This window comes from Leiobunum rupestre, chromosome 8, assembly GCF_980474605.1.
Source record: "Leiobunum rupestre chromosome 8, qqLeiRupe1.1.hap1, whole genome shotgun sequence".
Classification (NCBI taxonomy): domain Eukaryota; kingdom Metazoa; phylum Arthropoda; class Arachnida; order Opiliones; family Sclerosomatidae; genus Leiobunum; species Leiobunum rupestre.
In genome coordinates, this window is record NC_143391.1 from 44343646 (window position 1) to 44362842 (window position 19197).

The following is a 19197-nucleotide window of genomic DNA, read 5'->3' on the forward strand; positions in this document are numbered from 1 at the left end:
TTATTGTCCATATCTATGGTTTACCTGAGTTTGTGAGTGACGGAGCGGTGAAGGAGAAATTGGAAAGCTTACAATGTGAGTTGCGTGGCGAAATTGTCTGGACTAAAAATGACGCCGGAATTTATTTTGGAATTCGTTCGGTCAAGGTTCGCCTTGCCGAATGTGTCAGTTCGTTACCGTACGGTCTAAAGATCAAAGACGTTTTAGGTCGGGAGACTTTTTATCAGGTTCGTCACTCCTCTCAGAGTAAAGTTTGTAATGGGTGTCTCTCTTCGAGCCACCTGTATAAAGACTGTCCCTCTTTTATCTGTTTTCGTTGTAAGAAGCAAGGTCATGTGGCGCGGTCCTGTCCAACTCGCGCTGAAGTTGTTGAATCCAAGGATCCGGTTGCTGATAGGATGGTCGAAGAACAGGATGCGGGCCTGATTACTGATCAGGTTCTTTTAGCCAAAGAGTCCTCTCAAGGCATGGTTGCCCAGGGGGGCGATAATGTTGATCGGCCGAAATTTCCCAAGCACGTTACGAAGGACGTTGGTAAGAGAATTTTGACTTCGACGAGTGGCTCGGAGGGTGATAAACGCCAGCCTCCTTCTAAGAAGACGAACGTCTACTCTACGGAATCGCGTGCCATCGCACCTGCCAAGTTGCCTTCTACGTCCCTGCCAACCGTTGTCACGCCTGTCCCCGGTTCCTTTAATGCCATTAAAAATCGTCTCTCTTAACGTTAATGGTCTTCGGAATGTTAATAAGATGTCGGAAGTGCTTATTTTTATGGACGCGTATGATGTGGTTTTTTTACAAGAGACACACTGGACGAATGAACATGTGAGTACTTTTCGGAAAATTTTTCGCGGCCGCGTTTTTTGGGATAATGACCCTACTACTACTTTTTGCGGCGTAGCGACCTGCTTTCGGGCTGGGCTGGATATTGTTCCTTCGCGAGTTTTTCGAAGCGACTGCGGCCGATTTCTTTCCGTCTCCGCGGTTGTTGACGATGTTCCTATGGATTTCGCGAATATTTACGCTCCGAATGACGCGCCGTCGCGTTCTCTTTTTATGTCTTCGGCGAAGTTGTGGTGTTCGCTTTTACCTCGTCCGATTATAGCGGGGGATTTTAATGATATTTTAAACTCATCTCTTGATCGTCGCCCCGTTTCTAATCTTCGTTCCGTTGTTCCGCCTACGAGTTTTAAGCTTTGGCTTACCAGTCTTGATCTTTATGATCCCTGGAGGGCTTCTCACGCCGATCATTTTGATTATACTCGTTCCGGTTTCGTATTCGGGAACTTTGTCATGTCGCGGATTGACTATTTATTTATTCGCCCAACGGATGCGCATAATTGTTCGCGGAATCTAATCTTGAATGTTCCTTTTTCTGACCACAAGGCCGTGTCTTTTGTCTTTGATCCCAGTGGCGTCCAGCGCGGCCCTGGGGTCTGGGCGTTTAACTCTACGTTACTTCAAGAGGAGCGCTTCCGTACGGGCATCCAGCGTATTGTTGATCGGAGTCGCGACACCGTCGAGTACCGTGTAGATATTTTTCAATGGTACGAAAATCTTAAAGTTTGTATTAAGGATTACGCCATGTTCTACGGCAAAGCTCGCGCTCAGAGGTTGAGAAGTTCTCGCGCTGCTTTATTGGTTCGGATTTCTCACCTCGAGTCTCGCTACGCGTCCGATCTTACTTGTTTGCCGGAGTTGCTGGACGCTAAGCAGGCATTGGCGGATTTCGATTCTGAGGTGCTACGTGGCCAGGTCGTACGCGCTAAGACGGATTTTAAAGAATTGGGTGAGCGACCCACGCGCTATTTTCTGCGCCTGGAGACTCATCGTCAGAGTATCAAATCGATTGGTCGTTTAGTGTCTCCATCAGGAGAGGTCTTTCGCGACGGGCGTCTCATCCGTCAGCAAATTTTTGATTTCTATAATGCCCTTTATACTCAGGAGCCTATTCGCGAGGCCCAGAGTCGAAGTTTTAGCAATCGGGTCCGGGACCGGGTATCGAAAGCTGATCGTGACGCGGTTGAGTTGCCTGTCACCTGGGAGGAACTCGAGCGGTCCTTGGGGTCTATGAAGCCCAATAAGAGTCCGGGACTTGATGGTTTGACGGTGGAGTTTTGGCGGTTTTTTCTTCCGCTTATTAAGGATGACTTTCTTCGCTTAGCCCATATCGCCCGTGATCAGGGCCGAATTCCGCGCAGCATGAAAATAGGTCTTATTATCCTTTTGCCCAAGACTGGTGATTTAACTCTTTTAAAGAACTGGAGGCCTATAACGTTACTCAATACTGATTATAAAATTTTATCCAAAGTTTTTGCTCTCCGAGTAGCGTCGCTTTTGCCGAACATTACGTCAGCTACTCAAACGGGTGCGGTTCGTGGTCGGGACATTTCTACCTCCACGAGACTGTTGTCAGATGTCGCCGAGAACCTCCGCCTTCGTGAAGAGGGTGGCATTATGGTCCAGCTGGACCTTATGAAGGCTTTCGACCGGGTGGCATGGCCATATTTATTTGAGCTCTTAGCGGCCATGGGGTTTGGCCCGTTTTTCTGCAAGTGGATTCAAGCTTTTGTCGCGGGTTCCAGGGCCTGTGTCAAAGTCAATGGTCATTTGACTGATGTCTTTTCGTTAGGGCGGTCGGTTCGCCAAGGGTGCCCGCTTAGCCCTCTGCTTTATGTTTTAGCCTCGGAACCTCTGTTTTCCGCGGTCACGTCGCACGAATCCATCCCGCCGGTACGGTTATCCGCGCATTCGGTTTTGCCGACTCTCTTTCAACATATGGATGACACCACGGTTGTAACCTCAACAGCGGCCGCGATTCCCGCGATCTGCGACGTTTTTGCGGATTTCGGTCAAGCCTCCGGAGCGAAATTGAACCCGTCAAAGTGCCACGCGAAATGGCTTGGTCTATATCATGGTCGGGACCCTATCGAGATCAGCGGCGTAACGCTTTCTAGTTCACCTTTGAAAATTCTCGGTATTTGGATAGACTACGATTCTGTGCATTCGGCTCGCCTTCAATGGGAGGAGAGCTATGGCAAGTTCTCTCGGGTCTTACGGTCTTGGAAAGGTCGTACTCTCTCGGTCGTTGGCAAAGTTTTGGTTGTCAATGTGCTCGCTGCATCTATGCTCTGGCATATTTTAAAAACAGTCGACATTTCGCCTTTTTGGCTTCGTCAATTTCGAAAAGCCATTTTGAACTTTATTTGGGGCAATGGCCCTCATCTGGTCGCCTATGAGAGTCTTGTTCGGCCAACGCTGATCGGAGGGTTCGGGCTAGTAGACATTTGTACCAAAGTTAAGGCGTTTCGCGTTCGCGAAGCTCTTACGTTGTTTGCAGAGACTACTCCGGTTTTCGCTCGGGATCTTTCGTCGCAGATTCTTAATCTTTATGGCGGCGCCTTGCAATTGGGCCTACACGTTTTCCGGTTATCTATCACTTCTCGTTGCGCCGCCGGTCTTCCGTCTCGGTATGTTTCCATGCTGCTTGCTTGGAAGGATTTTCAGCACATTCATGACTGGACCTTTCCCGCTCTCTCGAATTTTTTGGATGAACCGCTTTTTTTAAATCCGCGTCTGTCGTTGCCACATTTCGGTCGTCTCGAGCGTGGGTTTTTTTCGCAAGCGGGTTTTCGGACAGTACGCGATCTGTGTTATGAGTACGTCCCCGGGTTCTTGCCGCCACAGGCGTGTTTCGACGCTACAGCCGATTCATCGCTCGTTTTGCCTCGGTCTCGGGTCTTGCTACTCTACCAAGAACTTATTGATGCAGTTCCTCCGATTTGGTCCATGAGCATTCAACAAGGGGGGCGTCAATTGCGTCGCCCTCCGGTCGCGCACGAGGTCGGTTTATCGGTTATTGACGTGTCGGGCGAAAAGGTGTCTCTCGCTATCGCAGTGAGGCCCATTTACGCCGCGTTCGCGGAATCATTGTCTATCGAGTCGAGTGGAGAAGAACGCTGGCGTCGCTTTTTCGGTGGCCCTCTTCAGCGGATTCGCTGGAAATTCGTGCGATCCAATTTTTTGGGTCCTTCGCTCTCTGCCATAAATTTACGCCTCATTCATCATGGTTTCTCGGTGAAGTCGCGTTTGGTGCACGCTCTAGTGGTACCGGATGATACGTGCATATATTGTCGGATAGACTCAGAGACGGTAGAACATCTCTTCGTAACGTGCCCCGTGGTTTCTCAATTATGGACTTGGCTATTCTGTGATATTTTGGAACTTAATCGTGATTTATATGGCGTTTCTTCGTATACGCGAAATTCTTTCCTTATTTTTGGTTTAATTCACAAAGACTTGCATAACTCTAAAATGTTTTGGACAGTGGTCCAGTTCCTTTGTGCTGTAATGAAAAGAGAAATTTGTTTATACCGGTGTTATTGTTCTTTTAATGATATTCAATTTAATCATTTTTTGTGTCAAAAGAAATTCCATGCAGTTTTAAAACTAGAATGTCGTTATAAGCAACAGAAATTACATTTAGATTTACCGTCAGATTTAATCTTATACAACATGTTAAACAAAATATTTGAATAGAATGCTTGTTGATTGCTTGTCCTTAATTCTATTTTGTGTTTTATAACCTTCAATCTTTATGATTGTATTGTAATTTTAATACTGTCAATAAAGGGTTTTTAAAAAAAAAAAAAAATTAAACCAGCGCCTTAGACTGCTCGGCCACACAACCCCTATAATCGGTCCCCAATTAACTTAGATCCTCATCGGTCGCTTTTATCAGAACTAAGGAAAAATGTTGGCAGCGGTAGGATTCGAACCCATGCCTCCGAAGAGACTGGTGTCTAAAACCAGTGCCTTAGACCGCTCGGCCAAACTACCCCTATAATCGGTCCCCAATTAACTTAGATCCTCATCGGCCGCTTTTATCAGAACTACGGAAAAATGTTGGCAACGGTGGGATTCGAATCCACGCCTCCGAAGAGACTGGTGCCTAAAACCAGCGCCCTAGACCGCTCAGCAACGTTACCCATATTACTGCTCGCCAATTAACCTGGATCCTCATTGGTCACTTTTATCAGAGCTACCGAAAAATGTTGGAAGCGGTGGGATTCGAACCCACGCCTCCGAAGAGACTGGTGCCTTAAACCAGCGCCTTAGACCGCTCGGCCACACTACCCTTGTAATCGGTCCCCTATAACTTAGATCCTCATCGGTCGCTTTTATCAGAACTAAGGAAAAATGTTGGTAGCGGTGGGATTCGAACCCAAGCCTCCGAAGAGACTGGTGCCTTAAACCAGCGCCTTAAACTGCTCGGCCACACAACCCCTATAATCGGTCCCCAATTAACTTAGATCCTCATCGGTCGCTTTTATCAGAACTAAGGAAAAATGTTGGCAGTGGTGGGATTCGAACCCACGCCTCCGAAGAGACTGGTGCCTAAAACCAGCGCCCTAGAAAGCTCGGCCACACTACCCCTATAATCGGTCTCCAATTAACCTAGATCCTCATTGGTCGCTTTTATCAAAACTACGGGAAAATGTTGGCAGCGGTGGGATTCGAACCCACGCCTCCGAAGAGACTGGTGCCTAAAACCAGCGCCCTAGAAAGCTCAACCACACTACCCCTATAATCGGTCCCCAATTAACCTAGACCCTCATTGGTCGCTTTTATCAGAGCTACGGAAAAATGTTGGCAGCGGTGGGATTCGAACCCACGAATCCGAAGAGACTGTTGCCTTAAACCAGCGCCTTAGACCACTCGGCCACACTACCCCTATAATCGATCTCCAATTAACTTAGATCCTCATCGGTCGCTTTTATCAGAACTAAGGAAAAATGTTGGCAGTGGTGCGATTCGAACCCACGCCTCCGAAGAGACTGATGCCTTAAACCAGCGCCTTAGACCGCTTGGCCACACTACCCTTTTAATCGGTCCCCAATTAACTTAGATCCTCATCGGTCGCTTTTATCAGAACTAAGGACAAATATTGGTAGCGGTGGGATTCGAACCCAAGCCTCCGAAGAGACTGATGCCTTAAACCAGTGCCTTAAACCGCTCGGCCACACTACCCTTGTAATCGGTCCCCAATTAACTTAGATCCTCATCGGTCGCTTTTATCAGAACTAAGGAAAAATGTTGGCAGCGGTAGGATTCGAATCCACGCCTCCGAAGAGACTGGTGCCTAAAACCAGCGCTCTAGACCGCTCAGCAACGTTAGCCATATTACTGCTCGCCAATTAACCTGGATCCTTATTGGTCACTTTTATCAGAGCTACGGAAAAATGTTGGCAGTGGTGGGATTCGAACCCACGCCTCCGAAGAGACTGGATCCTTAAACCAGCGCCTTAGACCGCTCGGCCACACTACCCTTGTATTCGGTCCCCAATTAACTTAGATCCTCATTGGTCGCTTTTATCAGAACTAAGGGAAAATGTTGGTAGCGGTGGGATTCGAACCCAAGCCTCCGAAGAGACTAGTGTCTAAAACCAGCACCTTAGACCGCTCGGCCAAACTACCCCTATAATCGGTCCCCAATTAACTTAGATCCTCATCGGCCGCTTTTATTAGAACTACGGAAAAATGTTGGCAACGGTAGGATTCGAACCCATGCCTCCGAAGAGACTGGTGTCTAAAACCAGCGCCCTAGAAAGCTCGGCCACACTACCCCTATAATCGGTCTCCAATTAACCTAGATCCTCATTGGTCGCTTTTATCAGAACTACGGAAAAATGTTGGCAGCGGTGGGATTCGAACCCACGCCTCCGAAGAGACTGGTGCCTAAAACCAGCGCCCTAGACCGCTCAGCAACGTTACCCATATTACTGCTCGCCAATTAACCTGGATCCTCATTGGTCGCTTTTATCAGAGCTACGGAAAAAGGTTGACAGCGGTGGGATTCGAACCCATGCCTCCGAAGAGACTGGTGGCTTAAACCAGCGCCTTAGACCACTCGGCCACACTACCCCTATAATCGGTCTCCAATTAACTTAGATCCTCATTGGTCGCTTTTATCAGAACTACGGAAAAATGTTGGCAGCGGTGGGATTCGAACCCACGCCTCCGAAGAGACTGGTGCCTAAAACCAGCGCCCTAGACCGCTCAGCAACGTTACCCATATTACTGCTCGCCAATTAACCTGGATCCTCATTGGTCACTTTTATCAGAGCTACGGAAAAATGTTGGCAGCGGTGGGATTTGAATCCACGCCTCCGAAGAGACTGGTGCCTAAAACCAGCGCCTTAGACCGCTCGGCCACGCTACCCTTGTAATCGGTCCCCAATTAACTTAGATCCTCATTGGTCACTTTTATCAGAGCTACGGAAAAATGTTGGCAGTGGTGGTATCCGAACCCACGCCTCCGAAGAGACTGGTGCCTAAAACCAGCGCCCTAGACCGCTCAGCAACGTTACCCATATTACTGCTCGCCAATTAACCTGGATCCTCATTGGTCGCTTTTATCAGAGCTACGGAAAAAGGTTGACAGCGGTGGGATTCGAACCCACGCCTCCGAAGAGACTGGTGGCTTAAACCAGCGCCTTAGACCACTCGGCCACACTACCCCTATAATCGGTCTCCAATTAACTTAGATCCTCATCGGTCGCTTTTATCAGAACTTAGGAAAAATGTTGGCAGTGGTGGGATTCGAACCCACGATTCCGAAGAGACTGGTGCCTTAAACCAGCGCCTTAGACCGCTCGGCCACACTATCCTTATAATCGGTTCCCAATTAACTTAGATCCTCATCGGTCGCTTTTATCAGAACTAAGGAAAAATGTTGGCAGCAGTGGGATTCGAACCCACGCCTCCGAAGAGACTGGAGCCTTAAACCAGCGCCTTAGACCGCTCGGCCACACTATCCTTATAATCGGTTCCCAATTAACTTAGATCCTCATCGGTCGCTTTTATCAGAACTAAGGAAAAATGTTGGCAGTGGTGCGATTCGAACCCACGCCTCCGAAGAGACTGATGCCTTAAACCAGCGCCTTAGACCACTCGGCCACTCTACCCTTGTAATCGGTCCCCAATTAACTTAGATCCTCATCGGTCGCTTTTATCAGAACTAAGGACAAATATTGGTAGCGGTGGGATTCGAACCCAAGCCTCCGAAGAGACTGATGCCTTAAACCAGCGCCTTAGACCGCTCGGCCACACTACCCTTGTAATCGGTCCCCAATTAAATTAGATCCTCATCGGTCGCTTTTATCAGAACTAAGGAAAAATGTTGGCAGCGGTAGGATTCGAATCCACGCCTCCGAAGAGACTGGTGCCTAAAACCAGCGCCCTAGACCGCTCTGCAACGTTACCCATATTACTGCTCGCCAATTAACCTGGATCCTCATTGGTCACTTTTATCAGAGCTACGGAAAAATGTTGGCAGCGGTGGGATTCGAACCCACGCCTCCGAAGAGACTGGTGCCTTAAACCAGCGCCTTAGACCGCTCGGCCACACTACCCCTATAATCGGTCCCCAATTAAATAAGATCCTCATCTGTCGCTTTTATCAGAACTAAGGAAAAATGTTGGCAGTGGTGGGATTCGAACCCACGCCTCCGAAAAGACTGATGCCTTAAACCAGCGCCTTAGACCGCTCGGCCACACTACCCTTGTAATCGGTCCCCAATTAACTTAGATCCTCATCGGTCGCTTTTATCAGAACTAAGGACAAATATTGGTAGCGGTGGGATTCGAACCCAAGCCTCCGAAGAGACTGATGCCTTAAACCAGCGCCTTGGACCGCTCGGCCACACTACCCTTGTAATCGGTCCCCAATTAACTTAGATCCTCATCGGTCGCTTTTATCAGAACTAAGGAAAAATGTTGGCAGCGGTAGGATTCGAACCCACGCCTCCGAAGAGACTGGTGCCTAAAACCAGCGCCCTAGACCGCTCAGCAACGTTACCCATATTACGGCTCGCCAATTAACCTGGATCCTCATTGGTCACTTTTATCAGAGGTACGGAAAAATGTTGGCAGCGGTGGGATTTGAACCCACGCCTCCGAAGAGACTGGTGCCTTAAACCAGCGCCTTAGACCGCTCGGCCACACTACCCCTATAATCGGTCTCCAATTAACTTAAATCCTCATTGGTCACTTTTATCAGAGCTACGGAAAAATTTTGGCAGTGGTGGTATCCGAACCCACGCCTCCGAAGAGACTGATGCCTTAAACCAGCGCCTTAGACCGCTCGGCCACACTACCCTTGTAATAGGTCCGCAATTAACTTAGATCCTCATCGGTCGCTTTTATCAGAACTAAGGAAAAATGTTGGCAGCGGTAGGCTTCGAATCCACGCCTCCGAAGAGACTGGTGCCTAAAACCAGCGCCCTAGACCGCTCTGCAACGTTACCCATATTACTGCTCGCCAATTAACCTGGATCCTCATTGGTCACTTTTATCAGAGCTCTGGAAAAATGTTGGCAGCGGTGGGATTCGAACCCACGCCTCTGAAGAGACTGGTGCCTTGAACCAGCGCCTTAGACCGCTCGGCCACACTACCCCTATAATCGGTCTCCAATTAACTTAAATCCTCATCGGTCGCTTTTATCAGAGCTACGGAAAAATGTTGGCAGCGGTGGGATTCGTACCCACGCCTCCGAAGAGCCTGGTGCCTAAAACCAGCGCCCTAGACCGCTCAGCAACGTTACCCATATTACGGCTCGCCAATTAACCTGGATCCTCATTGGTCGCTTTTATCAGAACTAAGGAAAAATGTTGGCAGTGTGGGGATTCGAACCCATGCCTCCGGAGAGACTGATGCCTAAAATCAGCGCCCTAGACCGCTCAGCAACGTTACCCATATTACTGCTAGCCAATTAACCTGGATCCTCATTTGTCGCTTTTATCAGAGCTACGGAAAAATGTTGGCAGCGGTGGGATTCGAACCCACGCCTCCGAAGAGACTGGTGCCTAAAACCAGCGCCCTAAACCGCTCAGCAACGTTACCCATATTACTGCTCGCCAATTAACCTGGATCCTCATTGGTCGCTTTTATCAGAACTAAGGAAAAATGTTGGCAGTGGTGGGATTCGAACCCGTGCCTCCGGAGAGACTGATGCCTAAAATCAGCGCCCTAGACCGCTCAGCAACGTTACTCATATTACCGTTCGCCAATTAACCTGGATCCTCATTGGTCGCTTTTATCAGAGCTACGGAAAAATGTTGACAGCGGTAGGATTCGAACCCACGCCTCCGAAGAGATTGGTGCCTTAAACCAGCGCATTAGACCGCACGGCCACACTACCCCTATGATCGGTCCCCAATTAACTTAGATCCTCATCAGTCGCTTTTATCAGAACTAAGGAAAAATGTTGGCAGCGGAGGGATTCGAACCCACGCCTCCGAAGAGGCAGGTGCCTTAAACAAGCGCTTTAGACCGCTCGGCCACACTACCCCTATAATCGGTTCCCAATTAACTTAGATCCTCATCGGTCGCTTTTATCAGAACTAAGGAAAAATGTTGGCAGCGGTGGGATTCGAACCCACGCCTCCGAAGAGACTGGTGCCTTAATCCAGCGCTTTTTTTTATTTTGTTACATGCATTGTTGCATAGTGTTAATATTTAAAACAAATTTAACAAGTTAAACCTACGTACATCCAGCAATGTTATATATATGTGAAGCAATGTTATTAAAAGCATTACACAATTGAAGTTAGAAACAACATGAAAAATAAATAAGCAAAATATCATTGATAAAAAATCCTCAGTTATAGAAAATAATAACTACTGCAAATACAACAAAATACACATTTCAATAAAGTACTTTAAATATTAATGACCATCAGGATATCTCCAAGATTATTGACCCCTCATATGTTACGAAAAATATCTATTGCGGCCGTACAACCCGGCTTATGAAGGAGTAGCCATTGCACGCGGTACCGAGCCTCAGTTTTTATGAGAGCACGAAAACGGGAAAAAAGCGTACCCTTATTGGTTATCTGCCCCAAATTATACAAACAACGATTACTCCAAATGGCTTCTTTGGCAATAGCAGTTAATATGGACGCGACCTCCCAATGCTCTTTAGAGTCCGCAGTTTTAGGCTTGAGTCCAAAGACGATATAACGCGTCCACCTGTCCTTTTCACCAAACAGCGTGTACAGCGACAACACTGAAGAAAATAACCAATCGAGCCATTCGTGCGTATCTTGACATTCCAAAAATAAATGCGAAACTGTCTCCTTTTCAAGGCCACAAAGCGGGCACTGATCATCGTCTGTTATGCCTGCGCGAAATAGCCGCTGCTTGACCATGAACCCCATATGATACACTCGGAGATTCATACTTGACAAACGGGGACCCAACGTAGAATTGACAAGTGATGGAACCCGGAACTTCTGTAAAGGGCCCCCGAAGTAAGCCCGCCAACGTTCTTCACCATTCGATTCCGGAATCGGGGTTACGGCATTGAAAGTTTTGGAAATTGACGTAGTAGTAATTTTGTCCAATTCCACAGAGATCCCTGTGTCCGTGACTAGCGCGAACGTTGGCCGTGTCTCAAGCTCGTAGACCTCTTTACTATGTATCACTCGATGTACCGCGGGAGGGAAAGAATCTTTGATCCTTTGAAAAATTTGCAACAACCGACGGCGACCGATTCCGGAATCTGCGGTCAATTCCAAAAAGGCTTCATCCGGAAGAAACCCCAGGATGACCTCGTAGCAAATATCTTTCAGGTAGACCACGCCACAAGAAGCAAGAAGACGCCGCTCAGCCAAAGAAATGTTCATGATTAAAAGATTTGAGTTATAAAATAGGGGCTCCATAATAGGGTTGGTCAAAGGAACCAAGGTCCATCGCGTGAGAGCCAAGAACTCTTTCCAAGCCAATAACATTGATCCTTGGCGTTTCGGCATAGCGCAAAGCAGACGACGTTCAATTCTAATCCGTAGGATTGAGAGACCCTGGCGAAGTCCGCCGCCATATTCGTCAAAGAACCGAGACGCAACGCATGCGACATGCGAAGGCTTGGACCCGGTAGCGAGCTGCAAACATTCCTTCAGACGAAGTACCTTCTGTTTGATCCGAAGATTGACTAATCCAAACCCGCCTTGACTCTTATGGCGAGTTAAGGTTTCGTACGATATAGAATGTGGGCGATCCTTCCAAATAAAATCCAACATGAGCCGCTTAAAATCAGAGAACCAGCGGTCCGGTAAATCAAAAACCTCCAGTATATGCCACAATATCGACGCTCCTAACACGTTAATGATAATGACTTTCCCAAAAATGGTCAGACTACGACCCTTCCAAACGTGTAGGACATTTTTAAATTTTTCATACCGGCCCTCCCCGTTCATCGTGGCAACGACGTCATGGTCATAGCCCAAGGTCACGCCCAATACCTTTATTGAACGGGTGCTAATAACAAGCCCAGCCACAGTCTGGTCCGCGTGAAATCGCAAGGAGCCGAGCCAACAACCAGAACTTTTTGCAAGATTGATGGCAGCTCCCGAAGACTGGCAATAAAGTTCAATATCCTCCAAAAGGTAAGTAACATCCCTAGGCCCAGTGACGAGAATGGAAGTGTTATCAATATGTTGAAACACCACAGGGGACGGTGTTAAGTCCGTGAGCATTATCCGACATATACGTTTGTCCGTTTCGAGTAAGGCGCAAAAAGGTTCAGATGATAGAACGTACAGCAAAGGACTGAGCGGACACCCTTGACGAACCGAGCGGCTAATGACAAAAGAATCGGTAACATATCCATGAAGCTTAATAGCTGTCTTGGCGCCAACTAAAAACATCTGAATCCAAGCGCGGAAGCGTGCGCCGAAACCAAAGGCTTCTAAGATTGCAAATAGATACGGCCATTCCACCCGATCGAACGCTTTTAACAAATCGAGTTGAAGAAAAATCCCTGGCCTATTTTCCATTTTTAAAAACTCCATGACATCAGACAGAAAACGGGGAGTATCGGAAATGGTACGCCCACGAATGCCACCAGTTTAACACGATGACGTAATTAAAGGTAAAAGCGGCGAAACACGGCGAGTAAAAACCTTAGCAAGGAGTTTCCTATCGCCTCCAATTTTTCAGAAGAGTCAAATCCCCCGATTTAGGCAACAAAACCACCATCCCTTCTCGCATGCTATTCGGCAAAAGGCCACGGGCTTCGCATTCGGCAACCAAGCGCATAAAGTCATCTTTAATTAGAGGGATAAATAAACGCAGGAACTCATTGGTAAAGCCATCTCTACCGGGGGCCTTCCCTCCGGCCAAATTAGTTAACTCCGTGTAAATGTCGCTCCAGGTCACGACGGCTTCGCAGGAATCGCGGTCTTCTTCAGTAAGCCTCCCTGAGATTAAATTCTTCAAATTGTCAGTAGCGGCTTGAGACGTAACGCCTCGTGTATACAACTCCGAATAAAAACGGAACACTTCCTCCCTTATTAACGCAGGATCTTTAATAATCGCCCCCAAAGGGAGAGTCAGAGAAGTCATTTGACGTTGACGCTGACGAAATTTCTCCAGCCGCAAAAAATACTGAGTGGGGCGTTCCCCCAAATCTCTCCACTCCAACCTCGAACGGACTAATGCACCCTGCAAATCGTTCTCTTCCATATCTCGTAATTTACTCGTTACCGCAGCTATTTCGTCTAAAATCGTATCTGTTTTTAATGGCGAATCTTGTAGGTCTCGAAGCCTATTTTGTAGGTCCGCCCATACAGCCCGCTTCATCAACGCTTTGTGACGCCCGTAAAAAATGCAGTACTCCCGTATTTTAACTTTTAAACCATCATACCACTCAAAGATATCGGTTAAATAACAAGGCCAAGAATAACTATTTTTAACTGTCCGCTCGATGGCCGTGCAAAAAAGTGCGTCTTCTAAAAAAGTAGAATTAAAACTCCAAGTTCCGGGCCCCCTAAGAATACCACTAGGTTCAAAAATCAGAGAAACACCCTTATGGTAAGAGAAACTACAAAAAACATGCATACACTTTGAAATATTATATACGTCTGAATGTAAAGCAAAAAAATAATCAATTCGAGAACTCAGAAAGTTACCAAAAACCACCCCCGATCGCGTATAATCGAATGTTTTTTTATGTTGCAACCGACAAATGTCTACCAACGAGAGATAAGAGATCCAGCGATGAAGATTCGTCATTCCACTCACCGTAATCTTGGCAGGCGACCGCCGATCAAAAACTCGAGAAACAATATCATTAAAATCACCGCCCAATAGCGGACGATTTAACACACCAACAATGGGAATTAAATTTTGCATAAAAATAGATCTATTGACCGCATCGGTTGGGGCATAAACAGAACCTAAATCAACTTTCTCGCCTTCAATTTCAGCGGAAATAAAAATATACCGGCCCTCGTTAGAACTTATCAAATTACATTCTTTAAAATCAAGTAACCGCGAAATACAAATTGCCACACCGCAAAACTTGGTGTCCAAGTTCAAGTCCACGTAGACCGCACCCGAAAAAAAAGTCCGAAAAGTACTTACATGAGACGCCTCCCAATGAGTCTCTTGCAACAACAACACATCATAATGCTTCGCCCACAAAACCAACTTTCGCATCTTCTCTACATCGCGCAAACCGCCTACATTAATCGTCAGAATTTTCACCGGCATTTGGATTCAAATTAATTTGGGTCCATTGACCCGATGGCAACTTCTGAAATATCTTGTGCGGAGGACCTGTAGACGGATTAGTAGCTGAATCGGTGTCACCAGATGAGATCCGGTGCTTGGAACCCCTTTGAGCTTCACCAGTCGGTTTGACGCGGCCCACTTGGTCGGCGCCCATTCCCTGAGACATCGGCGTTGCGTTAGGAGTGGCAATATGAACGTCTTCGTGTCCGGCACCCAATGAACCAGGACCATCGACGGCATCCTTACGACCCTCAGCGAATTGATCAATCGATCCCCCCGCGACAATGACAGGGGGTTGTCCACGCTCCTGTCCCTTCATCTCCACTGAAGGTCGTTCCCAAGTAGGGCAATTACGCACAGCATGACCTTGTGTTTTACATTTACGGCAAATAAATTGAGGGCAATCCTTATATAAATGATCGGATGCTAGACACATATTACAGACTTTAACTTGCGATTTATGAGTGACACGGTAAGAATTTTCTCTATTTAAGACATCCGGAACTCGAAGACTGTAAGGTAACGCTGATTTACCTTCCGGGAGCGTCAAACGGACTGATCGGATACCACAATAGAACCCGGCTTTTTCCCGCCACGAAATCGTACCTCTGACTTCGCAGCCCATCATCGTCAACTTCGCCAGCAACGCCTCATCAGTAACATACTCCGGAAGGCCGAAAAAATTTGCCGTAACAGTTTTTTTGGTGACGCTCGAAATGGCATAAGTAATGCTGTCTACCTCCAACCCAGTGTCAATCGCATCATTAATCAAAGTTTCAGACGAAAATACCAAAATGTAGCCGCCCGTGGACGGAACAACAGATTTCACCGCATCCAAACCATAATGAATTTTCACCGCCTCCGCAACATCGTCAAACTTCGGTAATTTTCCTTCAAAATCCACAAAAACCGACCGTTTAATAATATCCATCCTGGATCAGAAGACCCAGGAGGGGAATCACCCGCAAGAAACCGAAACTAGATAAAAAGGTTTTAACAGAGAAGAAAAAAAAAACTTGAACTAAAATAACACCTTAAAGGCGGCAAACAGGCTTAGCGAAAACGGAGCGAAAAAAGACGAACCGTTCACAACCAAACCTAGCAGCGACCCTCCTTAATCCAGCGCCTTAGACCACTCGGCCACACTACCCTTATAATCGGTCCCCAAGTAACTTAGATGCTCATCAATCGCTTTTATCAGAACTAAGGAAAAATGTTGGTAGCGTTGGGATTCGAACCCACGCCTCCGAAGAGACTGGTGCCTTAAACCAGCGCCTTAGACTGCTCGGCGACACTATCCCCTATAATCGGACCACATTTAACTTAGATCCACATCGGTCAATTTTATCAGAACTAAGGAAAAATGTTAGCAGCGGTGGGATTCGAACCCACGCCTCCGAAGAGAATGGTGGCTTAAACCAGCGCCTTAGACCGCTCGGCCACACTACCTCTATAATCGATCCCCAATTAACTTAGATCCTCATCGGCCGCTTTTATCAGAACTCCGGAAAAATGTTGGCAGCGGTGGGATTCGAATCCACGCCTCCGAAGAGACTGGTAACTAAAACCAGCGCCCTAGACCGCTCAGCAACGTTACCCATATTACTGCTCGCCAATTAACCTGGATCCTCATTGGTCACTTTTATCAGAGCTACGGAAAAATGTTGGCAGCGGTGGGATTCGAACCCACGCCTCCGAAGAGACTGGTGCCTTAAACCAGCGCCTTAGACCGCTCGGCCACACTACCCCTACATTCGGTCCCCAATTAACTTAGATCCTCATCGGCCGCTTTTATCAGAACTACGGAAAAATGTTGGCAGCGGTGGGATTCGAATCCACGCCTCCGAAGAGACTGGTGCCTAAAACCAGCGCCCTAGACCGCTCAGCAACGTTACCCACATTACTGCTCGCCAATTAACCTGGATCCTCATTGGTCTATTTTATCAGAGCTACGGAAAAATGTTCGCAGCGGCGGGAATCGAACCCACGCCTCCGAAGAGACTGGTGCCTTAAACCAGCGCCTTAGACCGCTCGGCCACACTACCCCTATAATCGGTCCCCAATTAAATTATATCCTCATCTGTCGCTTTTATCAGAACTAAGGAAAAATGTTGGCAGCGGTGGGATTCGAACCCATGCCTCCAAAGAGACTGATGCCTAAAATCAGAGCCCTAGACCGCTCAGCAACGTTACTCATATTACTGCTCGCCAATTAACCTGGATCCCCATTGGTCGCTTTTATCAGAGCTACGGAAAAATGTTGACCGCGGTGGGATACGAACCCATGCCTCCGAAGAGAGTGATGCCTAAAATCAGAGCCCTAGACCACTCAGCAACGTTACTTATATTACTGCTTGCCAATTAACTTAGATCCTCATCGGTCGCTTTTATCAGAACTAAGGAAAAATGTTGGCAGCGGTGCGATTCGAACCCATGCCTCCGAAGAGACTGATGCCTAAAATCAGCGCCCTAGACCGCTCAGCAACGTTACCCATATTACTGCTCGCCAATTAACCTGGATCCTCATTGGTCGCTTTTATCAGAGCTACGGAAAAATGTTGGCAGCGGTGGGATTCGAACCCATGCCTCCGAAGAGACTGATGCCTAAAATCAGCGCTCTAGACCGCTCAGCAGCGTTAATCATATTACTGCTTGCCAATTAACCTGGATCCTCATTGGTCGCTTTTATCAGAGCTACGGAAAAATGTTGACAGCGGTGGGATTCGAACCCACGCCTCCGAAGAGATTGGTGCCTTAAACCGGCGCCTTGGACCGCTCGACCACACTACCCCTATAATCGATCCCCAATTAACTTAGATCGTCATCGGTCGCTTTTATCAAAACTAAGGAAAAATGTTGGCAGTGGTGGTATCCGAACCCACGCCTCCGAAGAGACTGGTGCCTTAAACCAGCGCCCTAGACCGCTCAGCAACGTTACCCATATTACCGCTCCCCAATTAACCTGGATCCTCATTGGTCACTTTTATCAGAACTAAGGAAAAATGTTGGCAGCGGTGGGATTCGAACCCATGCCTCCGAAGAGACTGGTGTCTAAAACCAGTGCCTTTTTTTTTTATTCAACCATCAAGAAAACTATACATATTCGTCATATACAACAATGCCATACATCAAAAGTCAATAGAGAAATAAATACTTTTAGAATTGTCACTACTTAACACATAACAGATAAAATGTTAGGGTAATAATTTAAGAAAATTGTTTAAAACCTTTACAATATCAATTTTAGAGGGATGGTTCAAGTATACCAGGGTGAGAAGTCTAATTTCGCGCCGTATGTTGGCCAGAAATAGTTGAGATGACCACACACTAGGTTTGTTTAGTTCTTGCTCAAAAACTATTTTACATTGATACTTCCAAAGTTCATGCTTAATTACACTAATTAATAGAAAAGGCAATGCCAAAAGTCGTTACACTGTCCCAATTTCCGATCAACGCGGTGATAAATAATAAGTTCGAAATGTTCGCTACCGAATTGAAAGCCTGGTTGTTGCAATTAGACAGACAACATTGTGAATACTTGGTGCCAGGTGTTTCGCGTTACCGAGCAAGACAGGAACAAATGTGCAACCGTTTCGGGGGCATTGTCACATAATGGATAACGATCCGTTGTCACAAGACCAGCTTTGAAAAGTCGACTCTTCACTGCGAGAGCTTGATGAATAATTTTGAAATTGGTAGAGGATAAAGTGGCTCCAAGGGTAGTGTTGGCCAAAGTTTTAAACTTCACTCGAGGGAGGGGACCCCCAAAGAAAGACCGCCACCGTTCTTCGCCGGAAGATTCAGGGAATGTCCCCGCAAAACGATCGAAGGCAATAGATTTTAAACTTTGCGGCGTATTTAAAATTTCACTAGCGTTACGGCGGATTTCGAGGTAAGGAATTGACCGATCCGACGACGAGAGCACCGGAGGCGCTGAAACATGAAAGAGAACAGCCCAGTCAGCTGGCAGTGCAGACCGGATCAAGGTGTACAATTCGAGAAGTCGATCGAGAGGTAATTCGCTATAAGGGAGTTCGATCTGGCACTGTTCAATCAAGGCATGAGGTCGTATAAAACCGGGGATGACTTCGTAATGGATGTCGCGCAGTGTTTTGAAGGCAGCCTGAGCCATAATACGGGATTCTTTGTGATAGCGCTGTGGTAAAGAAATTCGAGGATTCAGAAACAGTGGTTCGGAAAATGGATCTGACCGAGGCATCACGGTAGAGCCTATTGTCGTAAGATGCGAGTGCCAACTTGTGAGGAGTTCGACGTAGCGAGGCGGCATACGCCCAAGCAGAGCCCGATTAAATGGCGGACGGAAAGTTTCTTCTTGTCTTGTCAACCCACTGCCGTATTCCAACAGTAAGTTGTTGTGTATGGATTCGTCATGAACGGGTAACTCACGCAGGATGAGTGTTTGGCACTCTTGGATACGCATAAAGTGTAGTTTCTGGACGACATCCACTAAGCCAAAACCGCCGACTACCTTTGGTCTGATCAGCGTTGAATAAGCGACAGCGTGATAGCCAGAACCCCAAATAAAATCCAGAAAAGCAGCTTTTATTTGGGCAGCAAGTTTATTCGACAAAGGCAATACACGAGTGAGGTGCCAAAGC

The 19197-nt window shown here is 47.2% G+C and overlaps 14 non-coding genes across 14 annotated transcripts; all 14 read right to left on the reverse strand.

The window, feature by feature from the left end:
* Positions 1-5055: 5055 nt before the first annotated feature.
* On the reverse strand, positions 5056-5137 carry TRNAL-AAG (transfer RNA leucine (anticodon AAG)). The gene has a single exon. It is a non-coding gene; the product is annotated as a tRNA-Leu (tRNA).
* Positions 5138-5948: 811 nt separating this feature from the next.
* On the reverse strand, positions 5949-6030 carry TRNAL-AAG (transfer RNA leucine (anticodon AAG)). The gene has a single exon. It is a non-coding gene; the product is annotated as a tRNA-Leu (tRNA).
* A 216-nt stretch (positions 6031-6246) lies between these two features.
* TRNAL-AAG (transfer RNA leucine (anticodon AAG)) lies at positions 6247-6328 on the reverse strand. Its single transcript has one exon. It is a non-coding gene; the product is annotated as a tRNA-Leu (tRNA).
* A 514-nt stretch (positions 6329-6842) lies between these two features.
* Positions 6843-6924, reverse strand: TRNAL-AAG (transfer RNA leucine (anticodon AAG)). Its single transcript has one exon. It is a non-coding gene; the product is annotated as a tRNA-Leu (tRNA).
* A 514-nt stretch (positions 6925-7438) lies between these two features.
* On the reverse strand, positions 7439-7520 carry TRNAL-AAG (transfer RNA leucine (anticodon AAG)). Its single transcript has one exon. It is a non-coding gene; the product is annotated as a tRNA-Leu (tRNA).
* Positions 7521-7736: 216 nt separating this feature from the next.
* Positions 7737-7819, reverse strand: TRNAL-AAG (transfer RNA leucine (anticodon AAG)). The gene has a single exon. It is a non-coding gene; the product is annotated as a tRNA-Leu (tRNA).
* Positions 7820-8034: 215 nt separating this feature from the next.
* TRNAL-AAG (transfer RNA leucine (anticodon AAG)) lies at positions 8035-8116 on the reverse strand. The gene has a single exon. It is a non-coding gene; the product is annotated as a tRNA-Leu (tRNA).
* A 216-nt stretch (positions 8117-8332) lies between these two features.
* On the reverse strand, positions 8333-8414 carry TRNAL-AAG (transfer RNA leucine (anticodon AAG)). The gene has a single exon. It is a non-coding gene; the product is annotated as a tRNA-Leu (tRNA).
* Positions 8415-8481: 67 nt separating this feature from the next.
* Positions 8482-8563, reverse strand: TRNAL-AAG (transfer RNA leucine (anticodon AAG)). Its single transcript has one exon. It is a non-coding gene; the product is annotated as a tRNA-Leu (tRNA).
* Positions 8564-8630: 67 nt separating this feature from the next.
* On the reverse strand, positions 8631-8712 carry TRNAL-AAG (transfer RNA leucine (anticodon AAG)). The gene has a single exon. It is a non-coding gene; the product is annotated as a tRNA-Leu (tRNA).
* A 216-nt stretch (positions 8713-8928) lies between these two features.
* On the reverse strand, positions 8929-9010 carry TRNAL-AAG (transfer RNA leucine (anticodon AAG)). The gene has a single exon. It is a non-coding gene; the product is annotated as a tRNA-Leu (tRNA).
* A 365-nt stretch (positions 9011-9375) lies between these two features.
* Positions 9376-9457, reverse strand: TRNAL-AAG (transfer RNA leucine (anticodon AAG)). The gene has a single exon. It is a non-coding gene; the product is annotated as a tRNA-Leu (tRNA).
* Positions 9458-16243: 6786 nt separating this feature from the next.
* Positions 16244-16325, reverse strand: TRNAL-AAG (transfer RNA leucine (anticodon AAG)). Its single transcript has one exon. It is a non-coding gene; the product is annotated as a tRNA-Leu (tRNA).
* A 213-nt stretch (positions 16326-16538) lies between these two features.
* Positions 16539-16623, reverse strand: TRNAL-AAG (transfer RNA leucine (anticodon AAG)). Its single transcript has one exon. It is a non-coding gene; the product is annotated as a tRNA-Leu (tRNA).
* Between the last annotated feature and the right edge of the window lie 2574 nt (positions 16624-19197).